The sequence below is a fragment of the Diorhabda sublineata genome, chromosome 4 (assembly GCF_026230105.1).
Source record: "Diorhabda sublineata isolate icDioSubl1.1 chromosome 4, icDioSubl1.1, whole genome shotgun sequence".
NCBI lineage: Eukaryota > Metazoa > Arthropoda > Insecta > Coleoptera > Chrysomelidae > Diorhabda > Diorhabda sublineata.
In genome coordinates, this window is record NC_079477.1 from 23,662,197 (window position 1) to 23,687,343 (window position 25,147).

Here is a 25,147-nt window from a genome sequence, read left to right on the forward strand (position 1 = left end):
TAAATTAACGGGAAAATGGATACGTTCCTCAGTGTACTTAACAATACCAAAGACATAGTTCCAAATTCGATTACAAATAAATGTGATTAACAATTTGTTTTTGACTTTTTTCTTACTGTACGTCTCTCCCCTCCTCAGTCAAGCCCATGAAAATAATTTCCCTAAAATAAAACTTTTTATTTAATTCCTAAATTCAGTTCAAAAAACTAAATTTCAACTCAACTAATCGAGTTATTGTTAAAATCGAAAATACCAACAAGTGGGACCCCGTTAAATGGATTGTACGACTTAGAAAATGCTAAACTAACGTTTTTATGATTTTAATTATGATTCTGAGCCGTGCAAATAGGTAAGTATATGCAAATAGAATTTTGGTTTTAAATAAGATATTTTTCATTATTTATAACGAATCGTACTTCACTGTCGAAAGTGCATATGAAATATTTGAAAATTTTTTAAAAATTGTAAGAGTGAGCGCGTGCTGAAATCATCACTTTCAACGCCTCCTGTAAGTGGTTTATTTTATCGAGATTGCGGCTCTTAACACTAAACCGATTAATTGCCGTGGTTTTAAAGTTTAAGTAGACATGCCAACGCCTACTTATTTCCCGGTTTAATTCCATCCAGATGAATTTTGATATCCCGAAATATCTCATAACCTCAAACACTGCAGGAAACGTATTCAAAATTAGTTTATATTAAAATTGAACAGTTTTAACGAATATTTTACGATTCAATTTGTAATTTATAAAGTTTCAATTCATTTAATTCATGTTTGAATCTAATAATTATTGCAGTTAAACGAAAAAAAAATGAGTTAATCACTTGTGGGTTTAAAAAAGTTGCCCCGGGTGAGGATCGAACTCACGACCTTAAGATTATGAGACTTACGCGCTGCCTACTGCGCTACCGAGGCACACATTTAATAGGTTAAAAACATAATACACGACAATATTATTTGATTTATATAAAATTTTTATTTTATCACTGATAGCATAGACAATGTAAATTGAAAAAAAAAAAAAAATATAACTACGAATATATTATAATAAAACCATGAATGAGATCGGTAATTCATTACTTATTTATCTAGAATTTATAAATAATGTGAATCAAAATATTTGACAGACTTGTCTAAAATCGATGAATAACTTTTAAAGATATATTTCATTTTAATATTTTAAATGAATGGTTTGATGTTTTTCTATATAATATTTTGATATTTTTTGAGATATATACTCGATTCGTGTTGGATACACTCCTGGTAAGTTATCTCTCATACCAATAAATCTACCAGAAATCGTTTTGACGAAATTTGATACCGGTACATTTCCCGAAAAAATGTATACCCTTCGATACGGAAAAGACACTCGTTTTATTTTATAGCGAAGTCAATATTCAATGACAAATAGCGTTCGACAAAAGGGAAAATAGGAAAAGGGACGAGAAAATATATTTCCCTCATGTAATCGTGTTTGGTTAGGGACATTACAATTTTTAACGTCATTTGTTTGCCGTCGAATAACCCTATTTTTCAATACGAAATCGACAGCTTTACACCTTTAAGTTTGTTTCATTGCTTATAGCGGATTTTCCTTATTTCCATAACATTTTTCATTTTAACAGAACCGTATTTATTTTAAAATGAAATTATATAATACAAGTGTTTAATCAAACTTTTCCGGAGAAGGAACACGAATTTAACACAAGTAAAACAAATTCAGTTAGTTCTGCGCATCTTTTGCGCGCATTAAGCATGCGCAGTATAGATAAAGTGTCTCGAAGGAGAGAGAAAATGAATATTGTCGGCACCGTAATATGACTATCTTGACTCGAAAAAAAAATATGTACGATAATGAATGACGTATTTTGGAATTGTGAAAACTTGAAATTCATGGGATTCAAAATGATGTGTGATAGAAATATTGATTAATTGAAATATGCAATTGAATCGGTCGTGCTCTAATATTGAATCACCAACAGTGGAAGATCCGTTCGACTCCAACGAGACGATATGGGATACATCGCTATTGACGCAATTTACATGCACTCAAAATGAAAAAGAAGAAGAACAATAAGAAGAAAAGAATGTGAAAGTTACGACTCGGACGATTAAATTTCAAGACATTTTCTTAATTTAAATCGCTTTTTATCTTTTCAATCCCATCTAATTTCCATCATTTTGAAATAGTGGCGTGGAAACTTTTAATACTTTTTGAATAATCTCAAAAACGGTGGTTCGTAGGAAAAAAAGTATTTTCACGTTTTTTGTAGATAATTTCATTATCTACAACTTTTGTCTGAGGTATTTTTATGATAAAACCTACCGTTTTGCTTAAAATCCCGAAAAAACTCATTTTTTTGACCTGAAATAAATTTTTTGCCATAGACGCACATATTGGGAAACTTCGAAATTTTATTTTTTATTATATTTTCAACAATTTTACTCATTTTCACTTTACCTTTGATTTATCTCCCACCATTATTGATAAAACACGTACATCACCTGTTATCACCTTACTTTTTAAACACACCCCTATATACTTTGATATTTTTTTCAAGTACACCCTGTATTTTTGAAACTTAGATGCTAAAGTCAGACGATAAGAATACTAAGACGAAGCCCGCACACAGCTTCGATGGAATTTATGTAACTTTGAATGTCTAAATTGACCGGACTATAAGTTTGGTTATGTATTATTATATTTTATTTTGACAGGTGACGGGATTTTGTAACGTTGCCAAACTTGTTGTACCTAACTTCGGTAAGTAAATATTACCGTATCATTAGGAATAAACCTGGTAGTTAAAACGATGTAGTTATAAATATATTAATAACCCAAGAGGTTATAAATAACCGAAAAGTTACAGAATAGACCCCATAGTGTTTTAATATTTGTTCACGGTAATTTTAATTTCCCATAGTAAATGACGACTTAGGCTACTAGTAGATTTTTCCTTTATTTATTCCAGAAGAACTTGTCTCGCCTGGCGCGGTATTAAATGAACAAAAACCATCAACGCCCTTTGTTTATGGAGGAAATTGAAGCACTTTGGTCTAAGTGGAAATAATTTATCTTTAGAAGAGTAAGAGATGGAAGGGTGGGTTAAATTAAATTTTCTAAAACCATTGTATACGATAAGACAATAAATTTCTATTCAATTTGGTTCTAGGTTGATTCTTAGCTATTTGATTATACTGAACGTCCCATTTATATTATCAATTTAAACGACTATTACTTATATTTACATTTTGTGTTTGTATCGTTTTAAAAACGAGACATTTTGTAATGCTCAAAATAAAAGGACTAAGTACCACAATTATAAAAACCGATCCTCTTGTTAGGTTTTTCAACATGTGTTTAAAATTAATGAGCATGTCAATAGCGTTAAAAGTTAAAAAGATTTATTTCGACACGTGTCGTTTTTTTTTCAGATTTCGTGTTAAAAAAATCCACTTAACACAATCGTATCTGCAATTTTTCTGTTTTAAATACATCTGGGTGACAAAATATATTATACAGGGTATTTAAAAAAATGATTTATGTTATTTCCTTTATCGATTTTCACGATTATGAATAAAGAAAATTGAATTAATCTAATACAAGATCTACGACTAAGTAATGTGGTAAATCCGCTCTATAGCTGAGATCGTTAGCTCTTACTCAGTTGTTTTACACAAGTTAATTCAAAAATGAAGAGGCAAAAAGCTTTGTATAAAATAGTTGAGAAAAACCTCTGAGAAGAGCAAAAACTATCAATGTCATCCGTTGCAGATTGTTTGAATCAGGTTAGATAACATTATCACGAGGCGTGAAATTAGGTTTCCTCAAAAGGAATTGGTTTCACCTGGACACACCATAAATCAAGCATTTTATCAAAAAATACAAGATAGAATTCGAATAATTGAATGACGATAGAAAGATTCAAGTAGTACCACAGCCACTTTATTCGCCAGATATATCGCCCTGCGACTTGTTTTTTTTCACAATTTGAATCGATTCAGTGTATTAGCGCGGAAGGGAATTTCGTATCTAATTGTATATAAATAAAGTGGAGTCAGAATATCAAGGGAACGAAATATTTTTTCATATATTAGCATCCAATTAAACATAATTTAGAATAAACCATTTCAGGTCAAAGTCAACAACAAAATCTCATAAATAATATTAGTTCATTTCCCAATTAATAACAAATTTTTAATGACAAGATAGAAGTATCAATAAATTTAGTTTCTTATCTGACATAATTAGTTATAATCGTTGAAAAACATACGAGATAATAATATATACCGGGTTTGATCAATTGAAACGTTCAATTCATTAAAATGTGAAGCTGAAAAAAGGTATAGTGGAATGTATAAGATGATTTTTAAATTAATTGAAATAAACACATGTGTTGCTCTAAAAAACAATGAAACGATATTTAATGTTTATTTCTTCAACTCTTCCTTAAATAAGCAATATTTCTTGACCTACATTAATTAACCTCTATTATCTTATTGTAATCAATCAAAATTGACACTTGTGACAGTGACATTTGTGACATCCATGACAGATATATCACAGACATCATAACCCACAGATAAATAAATCAAAATTGACACTTGTGACAGTGACATTTGTGACATCCATTTCAGATCGATTATAGACATCATAACCTACAGATAAATAAAGTAAACCATATTAAAATTAAAGAAAAATTCCTTATATATATATATATATATATATATATATATATATATATATATATATATATATATAAGCTCTCATAAATTTTTTAAGACACAATTCAGACATATATCACATGAAAAAAAATTTCTCGTCTGTAGATTATTGCGATTGTTTTGATCCTGACAAAAGTTGGGCTCCTGAGGTGTGTTTCATGTGGATGTTGGAAAATAACAGATACTTTATACTATTTGCTACAAGGATTTTCCATAAAATATGGTTTTTAGGAAGCTTCATCCCAGTTCCTACCCGGAAGGAGAAGAGGCAAATTGAAAATCGTTTCCAACTCAAATCCTCTGCATTTTTTACAACTTCTAACAATTGATGCACCTGGTGATACATCCTAAAAATGTGTTGTCTAGCTGAAACTGTTGTTAGTGATAGTACAACTATAATGAGGTCTTAAAACGTACCTTGTTATAATCAATTGTTTATTAACGGTTCAGTCTTTCCTTTGCATCCGTACACGTAGCTGCTGCAATGGAGCTACTTCTGTTTTTTTTTAAAACACATTGGTGAAAGTTTCTACAAACTTCGATTTTCCTTGGTTGTATGATGATGATCAAGAAACATGACGAGGAACGTTTTCCTGTCATTGTTTCAGGAAGAATACGTTTCATTGTTGGCAAAGACCAACAGGTCCAGCCACCACTATAGTAAATTTCTTTTATGAAATATACATCTGTCTTATAATTGCTTTGGTGAAGATCAAGTTACATATTGTATTATTTTTTATTTACACTGGTAAATCTTAAGTCAAGAGTTCAAATTTTACAATATAATGAACAGTTTAGTATCATAGCAAAAAGATTTTCGCGAAAACGTAAAGTTCAATCGACATGGAAATTTTTTAAGCGCGTTTTAGCGGCGAAATGGATAGGCTTTAAAAAAGATTTAAGGATAAGAAATAAAGGAAATTTTTTCTACTTTAATTTTGTATAGAATGAGCTTGTCAAAAGAACGCTTCTGTTTGAAGATGTATGTCAAAAACTGCCAGAATGTGGTCAAAAGTGCTCAAAATACGGGTCAAATTTTAGCCCGCAAGCTCTAATGTGACACAAAAAACATAAATGACGAGTAAATCAAAACTATAACAAACTATATTGCAAAATTAGATAGTCAATTTCATTTCTGTTAGGAAAAAATTGTTGACTACACTAGATACGGAAATAACTTTGCTATAACATCAATCAAAGTGATAAAAACTGTTATGAAACCATTTAAAACTTATTTAAATGATACAAGACTATATAATAAATAATAATTTCCCCGATAACCTTTTTTAATAAATATATGTTTTAAAGATAGTTATTGGGTAAAGGTATCATGTTTTTTTTTGTTAAACATTTCGAGGATGTTGTTTACCAGATATCTAATCGTTATTTCATTCTTTAATTTCATTTATATTTATGTGTTATAGATTATAAGAAGGTATTTGATAAAATGAGATACGAACATTTATAATAGCGGGTTTTCCAATAAGAGATATTTTGATATTCAAAGAAAAATGCCATTTTTTGCCCTATGTCCTCGATAGCCTCAAGAATTCCATCTTTGAGGTCTTGAATCGATGCTGGACTTTTGGCGTAGACCTTATCTTTCACGTGGCCCCAAAGGAAAAAGTCACAAGGTGTTAAATCACAAGATCTCGGTGGCCAATTGCGATCACCTCTTCGAGAGATAACACGGACCGGAAATTTTTCCCGTAAAAGATCGATGGTTTCGTTGCTTGTGTAGCATGTAGCGCCGCCGTCTTGTTGAAAGTAAACGTTGTCCAAATCAATACCATCCAATTCCGGCCATAACAAATCATTAATCATCTCTCAATAGCGCAATCCATTCACTGTAACTGTTGCTCCAGCCTCATTTTCGAAAAAGTAAGGTCCAATGACACCGCCAGACCATAAACGCACCAAACAGACACGCGTTGAGGATGGAGAAGATTTTCAACAATAACTCTTGGGTTTTCTGAGCCCCAGATTCGACAATTTTGTTTATTGACGTAACCACCAAGGTGGAAATGGGAAAGATGATTTTTCGATGAAATTCCGGATCATTTTCATGCATTTCAAGGACCCAATCAGCAAAGACACGACGTCGTTGATGATCGGCCGGCTTGAGTTCTTGTGTTAACTGAACTTTATAGGCCTTAAGACCCAAGTATTTATGCAAAATACGGTGTGATGACGTTTGTGGAATGGCTAATTCCAAAGAACGACGAGTAATGGACAAAACCTGGGTTTTCTTCAACACTTTGGGCTACAGCAGCAATATTCTCAGTTGTTCTTGAGCGACGTGCACAGGTTTTATTCTTAACATCATTAACTTGTCCCAACAGTTCAAATTTTTCCACCAATTTCTGTATTACGTTCCTAGAAGGTGCTTCACGTCGACCCAAAAATGTTTTAGCTTTACGAACCGTCTCTGCCAAACTTTCACCATTTTAATAATTTCAATGCGTTGTTGAAGCGTGTATCGTTCCATTTTCATTAATGGCGTAGTTTCTACTTGCCAAATGTCAAAAAATGACAGCTTCAAAAGTGACATTTACCGAAATAGCGGGCTGTTCAAAATAACACCTCTTATTGGAAAACCCTTTACTTAGATAACTTCCCTACTAATATAACCTCATTTCCTATCTCGATAGTCGATGTAGCAGATAATCTGTAACCCGATAAACTTGTTCATTAACCAAAATTCAAACGACTGGAGAATTTATACAGTAACACAATGAAAAAAAACCATAGATAACGATAGATAGATAACTTTGATAACGATGGTCAAGTGAAGGAAATTATTTCAATGTATTTGATTATTTGGATAATGGGCTAATTGATAAAATTTGGAAATTAGTTTAAAACTATAGCTTAGCGTCTATTTCGCCCCAAAAATATATTATTTTAATAAAAATGCCCAGTAAATTAACATTCCCAATTATTGAACATCGAAACCTAATACTTAAATAATAAGGTTTTCACGCACTCTAGAAGCTATTTCTGGCACTTACTAGTCACAGTAATATCTCGCAGAGGTCGCACATATGGTTTTATTAAGTAACCTTATTCCTTTATAACAGTACTCCCGGTTGTCAAGAACGCCTCCAGAATGCCCGTCGGAACCAAACTGGTAAGTTACTATCTGACCTCATTTAATCATATATTTTGAATTATATAAGCGCAGTATGAACTTAACTGTTGATTTAACGAAATATTTAGGTGTCTGGACTGGCAAATTGCGAAAAAAGAACGCGTAATTCCAAAACGTCTGCAATTGGGGAGGTGTTCAACTACTGGCCCACCAAGTCGCCGTTTTCCAGTGAATTAACGGCCGGAAAAATGACTATCTCGTCTATCGGATTGACCTTGGGTTTTTTCAATTCCTATAGGGTCCTAGAAGCTCGAAGAATAACGTGCATTGGTTAAAGATGAGTCCTTCCAGTAAATGAGGAGGTCGCGCCTCTTGAAACACTTGAAGTACCAAGTATTTGCTTATCCAATGAAGATGAAACAATGGAAAAAAATGATGACTGTGATGATGAAAATGAAAAAGTTGAAGGATGGAATAATGGAAATGAAGTAGAAGACATGGCTGCACCTGATTCTAGTCAACGAGGAGTTGAAACATCAACAGTGCAAAGACATGCTAGTCCAGCACCAAACCCCTCAAATGCTTCAGGTCCAGCCCTCGACCAGTTTGTCTGGAGCATGGGCTGAGGTTTTCCAGCTCCCCCAACAGCAGGTCAATCCTTCATCCAACTGGAGAAAAAGGAAAAGTTTCTCTGTCCCATTCTGCATTACACCAACAGAATGGCGAGAAGGCAAAAGATCATAAGGAGGAAGAAAAGAAGGAACGGGCTAAGATCATAGAAGAAAAGAGAAAAGAAAAAAAAAAGAATCGCTGAAGAAAAGAAGCTAAGAGCTACCAAAAAGACTAAAAAAACGTCAAAAGTGCTTTCCGCAGTGCCTTCAAAGTATTGAAACATGATTTACCTATAAGGACATAACTACCTCCCTACCTTGCTTGAAGCTTGACTTGTTACCAAGTTTGAAACTTTCTAGTTCCTACAGCATTTTTTGTTCATGATAAAAAAAAATAAATAAAGGTTCCAAACTACTCTTTTTTTTTCTTATCTAGGTAGGTTCGTGGTTCATTCTTAACGAACCGGGTACCTACCTGCCAGATTTTCGCATACCTACTTAGCTGCCTGGATCACCACCACGTTAAAAAAGTAATTTTTACTTATTTTGACTAGAATGTGAAAATATAATGAAGATTGCATAAGGCCACCTGGTCAGCGGTGTCAGCTTTTAAACCCTTATAAATAGGCAGAACAGATGATTATTTGCGAAAAACCCACAGGGTTTTGAGTGTTCATTTCCCGGAGGGAGGTGTTCATTCGGAGGGAAGATTTTGTTCAATCACTAGCAAATTTCTGTTTTCTCACTCAAATGGGTATAATTTCAGTTCTAACTAATATTTAGACCCGATTTTTTTTCCTGGCAAGAGGATGAACTGCTAGATTCGAAACAATAGTTTTTAAAAAGATTTGGTTGCATTTTTACCATGAAACGAATTTTTGAAGTGGGTAAAGGGTAGTACCTTCTGCTAACTGTTCATTTGAAAATTTTAAATCGACCGCGAAAAAAGCCAAGACTGTCATGTCATTTTCAATGACGTCACACCTAGCGGAACAACTGTGTTTGTTTATGACAGTCAATTGTGTTTTTTTATTAAATAATGAATTCCTCGTATTATAAATACTGCATAGTGCCCCAATGTGAAAGTAAAACGATAAAAACGCCAGACAAATCATTCATATACGTTCCAAACAATAAAGAAATACGAAGAAAGTGGTTAAAAATGGCAAGTAGAAAAGATGCTGTTACTTTATCAACTAATTCCACAAATTATTTCTGTGAAGATCATTTTGATGTAAGTATCAAACAAAACTTAACGTATCTATTTGTAAATGTACAAAATCTACCATATATACCACACATAACATATAAAATGTTATGACTTAATTAAGTTTAAAGTTATTGAAACTTTGTATTCACTAACCTCAAAATCAGTTAAGTATTTTCATTCCACAGTGGCTAAATGCGACTCTCTAACTGGTAACTGCTAATTAAATAAGACTTTGTTTGCTTTCCACATAATACTTACATATAAGTTTTAACACCGCGGTGTTCATTGCAAAAAATTTGTCAAGCATAACGACGTCAATTTTAGGCAAATTACTGCAGTTTGCTTTGTTAAATCCTGATTCCATGGCAAATTATACCTGTTTTTCAAGATTAAACTAAAATCGAACTTTACTAATTTAAGTTGTTTTTCTATTTACTAATTATCATGGTTAATGATTAGAAACCATCCAATTTATTCTTAGTGGAAACAAGCCTATTGTTTATGTCTCATGAGCTAGCTTTACAGATTCATTTATCTAATTTTTGAAGATATACCTGAGGAAACTGTTAAATAAAGAAGAAAATCACATATAAAAATAATATTCAACATTAAAAAATTATTGTACAGCACATGCTGAAGAAGCGTCCAAGTTTCTACACCATACAAGTACTTGTAGTTCCAAACTCATATCAGTCGATATCGAATTGTTCATAAACGAAACATGAGTTTTCCAGTTTTTCTCTTTCGAAATGGAGTTTGTTCATTAGGTTTACGTTTCCTCAACATTAAATGTCAAATCATATTCTCGATTATCTTTGACACCCTTTGAATATTTGGATGTTTTCAACGTCAAGTTTTGTGTCTTTTACATATAGAAGATTGTTCAGTGGAGTGCCTCTTATTCCGCCGACATCATTTTCGAAGGCTTTAGTGAAGATTTCATCTCAATACACGTTAAAAAGAAGTTTAAAAAGAACAAATCAAAATTTCACTGTAATTGTCAGTTTGGGCTGAATGTGAACAGATGCAGTTAAAGTACATTATTTTTATATTTCTAGCGTCAAGATTTTCTCGTTCCAAGGCTTCTAAAGGGTTTTCCAATAAGAGGTGTTATTTTGAACAGCCCGCTATATATTTGAAGCTGTCATTTTTTGACATTTGACAAGTAGAAACTACGCCATTAATGAAAATGGAACGATACACGCTTCAACAACGCATTGAAATTATTAAAATGGTGAAAGTTTGGTAGAGACGGTTCCTAAAACTAAAACATTTTTGGGTCGACGTGAAGCACCTTCTAGGACCGTAATACAGAAATTGGTGGAAAAATTTGAACTGTTGGGACAAGTTAATGATGTTAAGAATAAAACCTGTGCACGTCGCTCAAGAACAACTGAGAATATTGCTGCTGTAGCCCAAAGTGTTGAAGAAAACCCAGGTTTTGTCCATTACTCGTCGTTCTTTGGAATTAGCCATTCCACAAACGTCATTACACCGTATTTTGCATAAATACTTGGGTCTTAAGGCCTATAAAGTTCAGTTAACACAAGAACTCAAGCCGGCCGATCATCAACAAGGTCGTGTCTTTGCTGATTGGGTCCTTGAAATGCATGAAAATGATCCGGAATTTCATCGAAAAATCATCTTTCCCATTTCCACCTTGGTGGTTACGTCAATAAACAAAATTGTCGAATCTGGGGCTCGGAAAACCCAAGAGTTATTGTTGAAAATCCCCTCCATCCTCAACGCGTGACTGTTTGGTGCGGTTTATGGTCTGGCGGTGTCATTGGACCTTACTTTTTCGAAAATGAGGCTGGAGCAACAGTTACAGTGAATGGATTGCGCTATTGAGAGATGATTAATGATTTGTTATGGCCGGAATTGGATGGTATTGATTTGGACAACGTTTACTTTCAACAAGACGGCAGCGCTACGTGCCACACAAGCAACGAAACCATCGATCTTTTACGGGAAAAATTTCCGGACCGTGTTATCTCCATTGAGATATTACCATAGAGTAGGCATGCCTACAAGTGAGAGCGTCTCGCGAATGAAAAGAGAAAGAGAATCATTTATGTATTTCTATCTCTTTCTTTTGTTGCTTGTCTCTGATTCAACGGGCAACGGTAAAGTGCGTACACGAAATCTAATCAACGCACATGCGCCATTAGACAGAGACAGCAATACATAAATTATTCTCTATCTCTTTCTATCGGCCAGACGCTCCCACTTGTATGGGCGCCTATAGCATGCCTACTCTATCTGTAATATCTCTATGGTTATTTCTCGAAGAGGTGATCACAATTGGCCACCAAGATCTTGTGATTTAACACCTTGTGACTTTTTCCTTTGGGGCCACGTGAAAGATAAGGTCTACGCTAACAGTCCAGCATCGATTCAAGACCTCAAAGATGGAATTCGTGAGGCTATAAAGGACATAGGGCAGCCGCTTTGCAATTTGGTTTGGGAAATTTCATGAAAAGGATCTGGTCCTGTAAGCGCAGTCGTGGCGGCACTTGGCTGATTATGTGTTCCATTATTAACGGCATACGAATCTTCAGATGTTGCTGTCTATTTCGTCTTATTCGGATTTTCGTAAAGGTCATGGTAGACAGTTGCTTGTAGTCAAAGGTAATTTCCTATAGGGTTTATTGAAATAAGTGGATTTGCTTCGTTTTGGAATCCAGCGTTTTTATTTTTGCTGAAACGTCGATAATTATGAAAATTTTTATTCAAATTTATCAATGATTTATTCGAAAATAGCTTTTTTCGCTACGATGGCACACGTCGTCGCTTTTTTTTTAACCCATAAAAAATAACATCTGTTCATTCCCGAAATGGTGTAGTCATAAATTAACATTTCAAGAGTGTGAAACAAGATTTAAAATCAAATTTGTATCTGTATTATGGTAAAGAAATACGAGGGTAACGTAAAAAATCATTTTTATTTGCAATTTGTGAAATTAACAATGAAGAAATGGTTCAAATCAATGTATTAGTTGTCTTGTAGGAAAATTACACAGAGGTCATTTCCTTTCACTTGAAAAAAAATAATATTTTGATTGAGGGGAACTACACAACTATGACACTTAAATGTGTCAAGCAGATCACACGGAAAATGCCTTCTAAGCCTTAGAGAAGTGAGATCATTCTACTTTAACTGACTCAATTTGAAGGTTACAAGCAATAACGCTTTTGGGTACATTTTACAAATTTTTCTAGAATTGTTGTATTTAAGTTTGATGCAGTGCCCCATTAGCTGTTAGCGAAGATCCTCGACCTATTAACCGGTGAGTTTTAGGCCCAAATGTTTTCTCTTGCTAAGTATATAGGTTAATCGTCAGTCCAGTTAACTACCAAGCAATTTTGCACACTCTTTTTGCCGCAGAAGATGCCCGTTTAATATTAACACGCTGAGCCCCAATCAGAATTGAAGAACTTTACTCTGGGCCCAAAAATTTTTTTTGTGTTTCCACACTCCATATGCGGCTTAGATCCATGGGAAAATAGAGAAAAAGTTTATTTGAAAGTGCGAAAATTTGATGTTTTTTGTGTACGGTTCATAGGCCCGCTTTGGAAACCGAAGTAAACTTTCCCCATGGCTCAGAGTGCGAGATGTTGATGTTTTCCATAAAACATGATGATGAGACAGTAAGCATTGACAAACGATCAGGAGTGGTTGTAAAGCCTCAAACCGTGGTCGACTAGGCAGATGTCCTATACATCTATCTGACCTAATGGCAAGCTACAACACTTTTTTGAGAAGGACGTTGATGTGGTGTAGGAAAATTATTGCTATTGAGCTGTTATGTGATACAGCAATAGTAAATGCCCATATACTTTATAACAAAATAATAGAAAAATATAGCAATTACTGATTTTTAAATTAGTGTAGCAAAGAAGTTACCGAAGAAAGAAACTAGGGATGTTGTTGAGAAAGACGCCAAAACCAAAAAATCCCATTACTTAGTGAATAAAGAAGGTTTAAGTCAAAAGATGTGAAGAGGTGGTACCACATTATTGTAATCATTGTTTTGCGAAAAAGGTAAATAATTCAGATTGCAACAACAATTTTTTTAATATTTTATTTATATTGTAATATGATTAATGATGTAATATGATACAGGTAATGTGAAGCCTAGCACAAGTTACAAAATGTAATCAAAAATTACAAAATCAAATGAACCAAGTATAGAGTTATGTTCCAAGGACCCAGGACGGTCCAAATTACTGTAAAATATATTTAAATACGGTCTCTTGGGCCGTGAAGGAGGTTTGGAATAAAATATGTCCACAGGATCCTTCTGGAGGAGAGTTCAGTTGCCGGCCTATGGACCGCACCAGGGCTCAACGCGTTAAAGTTGAACAGCTCCCTCTCCATTGAATATGAATATATTTTCATTTGTCTGCAATTTAATTACGTTGTTGTGTGTGGAAATATCAGTTATATACATAAGATAAAGAATCGGACCAAGTGCACTTCCCCGTGGGATTCCTGATTTAACCGTTTGTGAAGTTGTGGTGTAGGTAGTTTTTCCGGGTTTTGTATAGTAGTTCGTCGTGCCAGACCTTGTCGAAAGCTTGGACGGTATCTGAAAAGGGAGCCGAACAGTATTCTTTGTTTTCAAAAGATTGTTGGTTAGGTATTAGTCCTATTGTCTCAATCAGTGATTTTTCCGGAAGTTTTGAAGAGTAATAGGTTAATTGGTCTGTTAGATGTAGTACCTGACTTAGAGATCAGTATAATTTGAGCTACCTTCCACAGAATTGCGTAATAACCACCAGTTCCTTCAGGATTTAGGCACTAATTAGGTTATATCCGGTACATTTTTTGCTATATTGCTTAACTCATACGAGATTTAGAATTCATAATCAAGCTCTCTCTCACTCAGTTTTTTGGTTATACATTTCCACACAAAAACTGCAGATACTTAGACTGTTCTATATCTATTGATATTAATCCAAGTCTGTAGCAAACACAAACTGTATCAGTAAAAACTGTTTAACATAAAGTAAAATATCGTACAATTAATCACAAGCATGTGGAGTTGAAACTGTCTCTCAAGTAGTTATAGTTTTTCCAATATCTATTGCAGAAGATAGTTATACGACGAACAATCAATAAACTGATGGCAATAACCAAATCATCATGGCGACATGATTGTTTGTGTCAGATAAAAGACAAAAATATTGGGTACAAAAAGGACCCAGTTCACGTCTGATATCCTGTTTAAACCAAACTCCTTTACAGGCAGGTACATTTTACTCGTCTATTTACGTTTTATGATTTAATATTCAGTCGTAGCAAGTTAACGAGGTATAATATTTTTACGTTTTACGTTTATTGATTGAAACTTTTCATTTTCTGCGTTTCTTGATTCATTATTCAATTGGAAGCAAAAAGTAAAGGTTTACTTTTGTTTAATATCAGTACCTTGATGTAAACGTTGTTTTGAGACTATATCAATCAAGCTTGAGGAATTATTCCATTCTATGCTAAGGTTTGTATTGGTTCTATACCAACATCAACCAAAACTATGATAAATTACTGGAATTTTCAATTCCTTATGCCGTTCTACACCTTCTTGGCAATTTTTGTGAAGTTTCAATTTAGAAAAAAAACCAAAACGATTTCTTACAGCTAATTAAGTTATTCTACTAACTCAATTTCAGTTTCTTGGAGCCATGTTAGACAAAATCTGTATCCATACGAACAGCAAGTTGTGTCCACTGCTAGACATAGACCTTCCTCATCTTTGCCACTATGCACGGCTCCAACTGGGAGTCATCTTCAATATCGTTAAACCAGCTTGTTGGTGGACGTCTTCTAGTTTCAAAAACGACTTCTCTCGCTCTCAGATTGTCTGTTCTTATGGCAACGTGGTCCGCCCAGTTCTATTAAAACTATTTGTTACTAAAGAATCCCTTAAACTTGTCTTCTTGCGTCAAATATCGATATACTTGAAATATGATAAAGATTCATGCATATTTATATGATAACGATGAAATTCTTGCCTTGAATTAACATTTTTACGGAGTAATTACGTGAAATATGATCGAAATAAAATAATATTTAGATTTTGATATCACTATCATTCAATTTAATAAAACGCGTTACCCGGGATATTGATCTAACAGATTTTCTAAAATAGCGCAACCTTTATTAACATGTGTGTGGTCCCTGTTATCCAAGGATATAAACCAGAAGTGATTAGAAGGAACACCCAATTTTTTTATGGATTTTTGCTAAACGATTTCGTCTTATTTCAAAGAACATGTTAGTAATAAAAAATATTTTAACAGTTTCGTTAATAAAAGTGATTTTTATATGATATTGGGGGATATTAAATAACCTCAAAGTCGCAGCCACACAATATCAAGATACACTAATAAAACAAAAGACTTTCTGGGCATATACCACGATTTTCTTTTCTTCTCTTTACAATTAAGACAAATTTATCTCCGATCGGTTCTCTCGTACAAAACATGTGTCTTCCACGACGTTTCGACCGTTGTATATTCAGTCGGCAAATGGAATGCTAATAAAGGAATTCAATTAATTAAACCCACAACAAATATAACCGACAAACGTTAAACAAAACACGGAATCTTAGTCTTAAATCACCGAGAAGCCTACGTTCATCATAGATCATATCAAAAACTATAAAATATAGGAAATAAACATGTTATAGGGTCAATGAAATGAAGTAGTCGACGGTTATTCAGAAATTAATGAAGCAGGATTTAGTTTATAATCAGCAAATATACAGGGTCCTTTGTCATTTGAGATATCAATGATATTGTTTCGGAATGATGTACCATATCAAAAATACATTGTTTAAATCGAAACACACTATGTATATGTTTTATTTGGTATCAATTTCTCCCTTTACAATAATATGGAGTTGTTATGTGTTTTACGGGGCATTTGAAATGTTATAACCAATTTTTCGTATATTTTATGTTTGTTGCTTAGATTGAGTTAGTTGGATAGAGTAGCCCAGTCATTTTAGGTAGATTTAGGCAAGAATTGCGAAAAATCGAGATACCCAGCTATAAAGTCGTTTAAATTTGTTCATTTGACAACCTAAAACTCCTCTCAAAACTCACACATGATTCGATGTGGACAACTTTAAAATTCGGGGGTCAAAAGTAAAAAAAAAAACGATTTTTTGCACATTTTTTGCAAATAGCTCGTTTCCTATGGATTTTACGCAATTTGTATTTATTATCATTATTGTAGAGCAATAAATTCTCTACAACTTTTCTGCAGAAAATTTTTTCATACGGTAAATAGTTTCTAAGATAAAGTGCGGTTAGAATCCCGTTTGAAATCAATTGGTGGGTTGACGACGTACTATCTGATGCTTACCGCCAAGCAAATGGAACCCCACAAGGCTCAGTTATCAGCCCTACTTTATTTCTGATTGCCATCAACAACATACTCAATAATCTGAAAAAACCATTGAAAGCAAGAGTCTTCGCAGATGACCTAGTATTTTACATAAAAGGAAAAAATATAAATACAATATCTCTATTTATTCAACAATTCATCACAAATTTGGAACTATGGTCACGTCAATCCGGCTTCAGGTTTTCTGTTACCAAAACAACAGGTGTGGTATTCAGCAGAAATCGTTCATATACTATCCCAAAATTGAAACTTTATAACCAAAATATCAACTTTAAATCATCAGCTAAATTTCTAGAAATGATCTTTGACCATAAACTTACCTGGAAAGATCACATAGAGAAGTTAGTCCAAACATGTATGAAGCGGCTTAATATAATGAAAAGTCTAGGAAATATATATAAATATATATAACTACTTATATATAAAACGCTGATTAGGTCTAAAATAGACTACGGCTCCATAGCTTACGCATCTGCCAGAAAAACTGGTGAACCATCATTAAACTACAGACGCTCTATATTGAGCTTGAATTACGCGGCTGCTATATCCACTAATGCTGGAAAACCAGTTTACAATAAGACATTCAACAACATATATAGAGATCTTTTTGATAAAAAACCGCATCTATCAAAGCCATTCTATGCCAGAGTTAGAGATCTTCTTTCAGATCAGAAATTTAACCTAGAGCTCCCAACAATGTTTCCATCCACTGTCGAACATCCAGCTCCGTGGACAATCTCTACCCCTCGCTGCCATACTAACTTGACCGGGTTTGATAGGGATACAAATCGCCATGAAATCTTTGCAGAACTCAACAGGATACTGCATAACTACATTGACTTCAACATAGTCTACACGGATGCTTCGAAATCGGAGGCAGGAATGGGTGCTGCAGTAGTGACCGCAACTGAATCTTACAGCATAAAATTCTCCCCTCACACAAGCATATTTACCCAAAACCCTAATTTTAACTGATTCCTTAAGTAGCATTCAATCCTTGAAACATCTCTATCCCAAGCATCCAATATTACAATCAATCAAATGACTGCTTCACAATATCTAGAACGACAAGAAATCTGTCGATTTCATTTGGATTCCTGCTCACATTGGCATCAGAGGTAACGAAAAAGCGGACCTTTGTGCGCGTAACGCAATCGTAAACGTTAATGCTGAACTCATAACAAAGTGCGTGGTGAGTGACGTGAGAACACTTATTCGGGAAAAAGTTCACAACCACTGGCAACAAGACTGGCAGCGATCGCAAGACAAACTTCGCGAATTTAAATCAACAGTGACACTGTGGAAGCATCCAAAAATATCACGCAGAGCACAAGTGACTATTACTAGACTTAGAATAGGGCATTGCAAATTTACGCACACTTATCTTTTCAATAATGACAATGCTCCTATATGTGATTCATGTCAAGAACACTTAACAGTGAAACATGTCCTGATCAATTGCACTAAGTTCGACACGTACCGGCTAAAATATAGACTACCCACAGACTTAAATATACTCTTAGGTGTAAACTGCCCAGTTGATAAATTGTTGGGATTCCTAAAGGACATTAATCTACTAAACAAAATCTAATATTGTATATTGTTGTATATTGTTATACACCCTGCTAATCACCTTGGGTGGAAGCGGATTAGCTTGAAATAAAAAAAAAAAAAATCAATTGGTAGTTCCGATCAGAATAATCTATCTAATAAGTTTATAAATTATTGCTAAATGTACAATTATAGATAATTTTCATTTTTTATCAACAATTACATTGTATTTAAAAATTTTTTGCTTAATTATTTATTTCCAATCAAGTATAAATTAATTTAATACTAAATTTTAATCATATTATAATTCAAATCCTATTTATAGTAATTATTCTTAAATAAATAAAAAGTATTAGGAAAAAAATAAAAAAATAATTAAAAAATGTCATTCGATACATTTGTGATTGTTAAAATTAAAAAAACAGGTTATTATTATTTTGATCGGGACTACCAGTTGATTTCAAACAGGATTCTAACAGCCCTCTATCTCAGAAACGATTCACCGTATGAAAACATTTTTGAAACAAAAATTGTAGAGAATTTGATGCTCTACAATATTGATACAGAATACAAATAGCGTAAAACACATAGGAAACGAGTTATTTGCAAAAAATTTGCAAAAAATCGATTTTTTTATTTTTGCCCACCGATTTTTTTAGAGTTACCCACCTTTTATTTTACTTCTGTAGATGTTGGACTTCTCTTTACAACTGGTGTATATAGGGTGTTTCAATAAAGGTTATTCTGTCTTTAGGATAGATAGAAAAAATTATTTTACTGAGCACACCACAAATATTTTTCAGTTTTCACTGTAACACCCTGTATATTACGAATAAATTACAAGAAAGGAATATAAATAGTATACGTATACGTCTTGATTATCACAATAGGTATTCGAAATGACTTCCAAGAACATCTGTTTATGATTAAAAGCGAAAGTTATACACATTACGTCATTTCTATAGAAATATTTCAGAATGCATTACGTATTTTCTTCATCATGTCATCCCTTGTTGCTGGTGGTGTTTTGTACACTTCATTTTTAATGTGACTCCAGAAAAAATCTATTTTATTTAAATCTGGTGGCCGTGGTGGCCACTATACTAGACGATTTCTTCAGATTTATTCTCCAGGAAATAATCCTTTTAGAAACAATGAATATGAACGAAATAAATAATTTTCACTACTATTCGATTGTTTTGGTCACAACAGTTCTTCATTCTTCAATTTCTCCAACATTATACAAGGTATTAAACTTGTTACGATTTTTATGGAAAATTCGTCATAACTTTTTAAATACCTCGTATCATTGTAATATGGAAGTCAAGTTGATTACAAATATGCGATAAATTTAGTGTGTTTTATTCAAAAAAAATGTTACTTTGATATGGCACATCATTCTGTAACACCCTGGAAGATTGTAAATAATTAATACGAACGATATGGTGAACGAATTATTTAAAATTTTGTGAACGAATATAATTTATTCCCGTTGATCTCCAGTTTTATTACAAGCTACCCCGATACGCATCATCAAGTTAGGACAAATCTTTCCTAATCATATTACCGACGATATCATCCCCTACGTCTAATTTTCCTTCTCCGTCTCTTTCCCATCGACATCCCCGAACGCTGATTCTACAACCCCTAACAGCTGTATAATGGCGATGTCTACTTTATCAGAGAGCAATTTATAAAGGTGGTAAGTCTATTTTATTGTTGGGTTAAGTTAATTGTGTAACGAGGGGAACGAACAGATACAATAATGTCATTTTAACATCGTTGAAATTCTGAAACATCGATTTAATTATAATGTAAATAATTGTCATGAAAATTATATTGATTAGCTAAAGAACTAAAGAAATATTTGAAGAATACAGAAAAATGTGCGTTTAGAATAAGGTTTTCATCCCTAAAATGACAATTTGGTTGGGTTTAGGTTAGGTTAGTTTGGTGGCGTGATGGACGAATACACAGATAATAGTAATGATAATACACATACACTAAATTGCTTATGGTAACAGAAAAATGAAAATAGTAGTCCTAACAAGGATTATATCGATGAAAAGAGCTTATTCTATGTGACTGCTGACGGTTTATCAAAATTAAGGGTTATATCAAGCCTTAAAACGATGTAGGTATTTGTCAAAAATATATGTATTTTCAATACGAATTGCGTGGCGAGTTTGAGGATTCATTCACAAACAAACAACCAAGCAAACTGAAAAAAATAATGTAATAAACCACTGTCAAAGAACTATAAAAATATTCAGTCCCAAAATATTGATAAAAGCTTACAGAACAAGTTAAAAGTAGTGGAGATCAATATTATTGAAAATTGGTGAATATGAAGGTTATTTGTAGTCATATATAAATATTAGAAAACAATTCAACATATAATTAATATCAAAATACGAGAGTTACTACTTAAGTTTCGAGATATGGCAACACTGATATGAATAAGTCGAATCTGACATTTGACATCTTTAATGGTGAACGTACTCAGAACGTGTTGTCATACGAGTGCTATTTGAATTGTTTACAGATACATTCATCTTGGTCAAAAAACCAATAGCAATGTGCTGATAAACTCGTTTTTACGTTTGGTGATGAAACACCATCTCGAGCTATAATGTTTTGCTGGTTTTCCAAATTTAATCGTGGTCGCACTTCGAAGCTCGTACAAAATCAGCAGCTGTGCCAAAAACATCGAAGCTGTACGTAAACTGATATTTCAAGGTCGTCATGTGACATACCGTGAGATTGAAGCGTACTTGGGCATTAGTTCCACTTGCCCACATTCAATATCGCATGAGCATTTGGCTACCAAAAAGATTTATTGGCGTTAGATACCGCTTAAGTTGAAAATCGCTCAATATAAGCTCTAGTCGAATGGTGCAAAATTTTTTGTGTATCTCAAAACTTCAGTAGCAAACCTCGTATATATAAAAAAAATAGTTGGAATCGTGGGGATATTTGGAAAGAACAAAAAATTCACTAGATATGAGATCAGAAATAACAACAAAAATACTAACTATGGAGAGAAGAAAATGGAAATAAGTAAAGACTATAGTGGAAAATTTTTATTATTATAAATGTTTATTGAGGTACTAAAACTGATTATGATAGTTATTTGTATGCCAAGGACTGAAAGTGCTACTTTGTTGGACGAGTCTGAAAATTGCGAGACGAGCGAAGCGAGCCAAGCAACAGACGAGTCCAACAAAGTAGTATTTCAGCCGAGGCATACACAACATTTTTTAGAAGACGTATAAGATCCAAAACTTTCATTTACACCGAGGAAAGAAAATAAATAAAAGAGAATTATAAACATTTTATTTATAATTTGTTCTGGTGATACCACTTCATAAAGAGCTCGTACTGTTTTTCCTACCTTGCACGAGATTTATCCGGCGAATTAAGAACGGCAGCATTGCTTTCTTCGGTGAGATCAGGTGGCGTGGAATCAAGTAACTCTTCATCGCTAATGTTTTCTTTTTCATCGTAATTCATTGTTATTCATAGACAAAACTTCGGATAAAACAAATAATTTCAGAGAATTAAAAAGGTTATGCGAAATCATTGTACTGAAACTGTCAACTGTCAACATTGAAGTGAGAGTCCCGAAAGTGTTTTGCAGTACGAAACTGTCATTTTCACTACATGGAACACTCAAAACGCAACTTTCAGTATGTAAATGAATACAGAACAAACAACTTTCAGATGGCGTCGTCTAAAAAATATTTTCATTTTGTTCATTTTGTTACGTCTGTATTCGTGATTAGATTTTATTATTTTTCGTTTTTATAGTTGATTATCTCTTTGATATTCATTGGAAATTCTATTCTCCTACTCAATTACCTAATCCTTTTCTCATTTTCTTCCAAATTTTTTTAAAGATAGAATGATAATGAGAATAAATTTAGCAATCTGCAAAAAAATACTAAAATGATGATTGATGAATTATTCCAAATATAAAAACCGATCCCGAAACACTTTACTAATGATTCAATCCATTAATCACTTCGTGTAAAATCGTAAATCATTAAAAGCCCTATTAAAACAAAAGAAAGTGGAAAATATTTGTTATAAGGATAAACCCAGGACGCCTTTTTGCCTCTTTCGAAAAATTATGAGCCAGTCTAAAAATCTAACATATGCCCATTAGCAATATAATTGATGTCAAAATCGGCGGTTGCGATGATTTCTTTCTTGTAAAACAAACAACTCGTGATAATAAAATCATTGACGTAGACGTTGATAATTGTAACAGGCAATGGTTTATCATTCCAATTTCGTCACTAACTTTCCGTGAAATTATTGATCTTGATTAGTTCTTGATGACTTCCATCGACATTTTATTTACTTTAATAAAAACTTTATCACAAAAAGAGCTGAGTGTGAACAACTTCAGAATTCAAACTACCATGTTGTAAAATATGTAGATCGATGCATGAAAGTTCATTCCTCACCTAGATAAATTCTATGGTTCTGAGTCTTCTACACGTCCTTACACGACTATTATTCGAGTTTGGAGTTTGGATCGTGTCCATATTAGCTACTTTCCAGTGTTATTTGGCGAAAAAGAATCCGTGAAGACGATGTTTGGTTTTAATAATATTTTGTGAAGTACTGTGTAAAACCCTACCCGAAATTGTGAATGTTGTTCTGTGACTTCAGGATGACATTTGACAGAAAAGACATGAATGACATTCAAAATATGTTCAATCAGGACAGAGTAAGTACTTATTATTAATAAATTCTATAAATGAAATCAATTTTTGTGTTATAATATAACTATCGTGGTTATTACATTCGTTGTCTAGGACTAAACTATTTATTGATTATAAAAAGTATCCTTTGCGTTTCCCTTTCGTACAGCTATGTGTTAAAATAAAAGAATGACGGTTGAAACCCGCTCCCGGATCATTTTGATTGATACAAAACAGACGACAGTGTAAAAAAAGCGATCGTCTATGCTCGAAACAAAAGCATGCCGCAGAAATGTTAACATCGTTTTGTTTTTTGCGCCGACTTGATTTTGTTTCACGGATTCATTTTTTTTGCGTTTTCTCTATTGTATTCAGACGGTTTTCAGGAATTATAGATGTTGGACATTTAAGATTCCGTTGTTATATTGCAATTTTAAAAAAAAACGGTCGAGCTGGTATTTTGATAACGTCATTTATTTTGATACAAATTATTAATAAAATTAACATTTTTAGAAATTTCGAGAGAAAACATTGTTGATTGTTAGGAAAATCCATCGGACGTGGCAACTTTGCAACGTCGTTACGTGGAAGCTGGCGTTTCCACATCACCTAGCAACCGCGTCTCCTAGCAACCCTCTCGAATAATCGATATCCTCTCGCAGAGGGAGCGCCTACATTATCATAAATGTAGTCCCTTTGTAGGCCGCCCCCACGCGGCCATTGGTGGGCCGGCGAAATTCCACCGCCTTCGTATTAATTGCTGTCCAGGCAATTAGTAATTTCAATAGTTGGGGTTCGGTGTGTGTACGTGGGAAGCTGAAGAGGTGGATATCGAGGTACATGAAAGAGATCGATTGGGAGGAAGTAATTGATTTTAATATACATACTTACTGGGGTCGTATAATATAATGATTATATATACATGTTGATTCCGAATTACCTAACTTGAGTTTATACAATTTTAGTTATTGACTGATAGTCCTGTGTGAAACTTTCCTAGTTCCTTAGTTCCCTAAACAATATCCACTGTTTTACTGTAGGGTATCGAAGATTTTAATGATATCATTAGGTTTAATTTAGAGTTCTAAGTGAATTGAATAATTTAAAACATTCAAAAACGTATATTTATTTTTTGATTATGTAAACTATAGAAATAAAACATTTCATTAAAAATTAATCACACATATACATGGGCCTCGGTAGCGCAGTAGGTAGCGCGTAAGTCTCATAATCTTAAGGTCGTGAGTTCGATCCTCACCCGGGGCATTTTTTTTATTATTTCCTGTTACTATAATTTTTATTAATAAATCTTTCTTTTGATAAAAAAATGTTCAAATAAAGTTTAAAATTAACGTGTCGTTTTGTTTCCGTCTTTATCAAAATATATTTTGTTAAAAACCGAAAAAAGTCTAAAAAGTACTTAAGAATTTAATTTTATTTATATTTTAAGTTTCATCATTGTATACCAGTTTTTTTATTCAGTTTTGTAAACGTCAATGTTTAATTATTGTTGTATGATTTATACGGTAATAAACGATTTAAAAAGCAAAAAGAACTTGTCAATGGTGAATATCGAACTCACGATCTTGCAATTATGGGACCTGAACGCTATCTACTACACTATTAAGGTTTGAAGCTTGGCAATTTATTTATATTTATTAAGCTCCTTCGAATGTATGATTTTTGTTTTTATTTATTTATAATTTTTGAATATTTTGTTCACTATTCGAAGCATTTCACTGAGCAAAATGGTATCAACTGTCAAACAAAAAAAGTGTATTTGTGGTTTATTTTTATTGTTTCTATTCAGGTAATTTGATACGCGTTCTAAA

General features: G+C 33.3%; 2 non-coding genes across 2 annotated transcripts; one reads left to right on the top strand and one right to left on the bottom strand.

The window, feature by feature from the left end:
• Positions 1–843: 843 nt before the first annotated feature.
• On the bottom strand, positions 844–916 carry Trnam-cau (transfer RNA methionine (anticodon CAU)). Its single transcript has one exon. It is a non-coding gene; the product is annotated as a tRNA-Met (tRNA).
• A 23,592-nt stretch (positions 917–24,508) lies between these two features.
• Trnam-cau (transfer RNA methionine (anticodon CAU)) lies at positions 24,509–24,581 on the top strand. The gene has a single exon. It is a non-coding gene; the product is annotated as a tRNA-Met (tRNA).
• Positions 24,582–25,147: the final 566 nt, after the last annotated feature.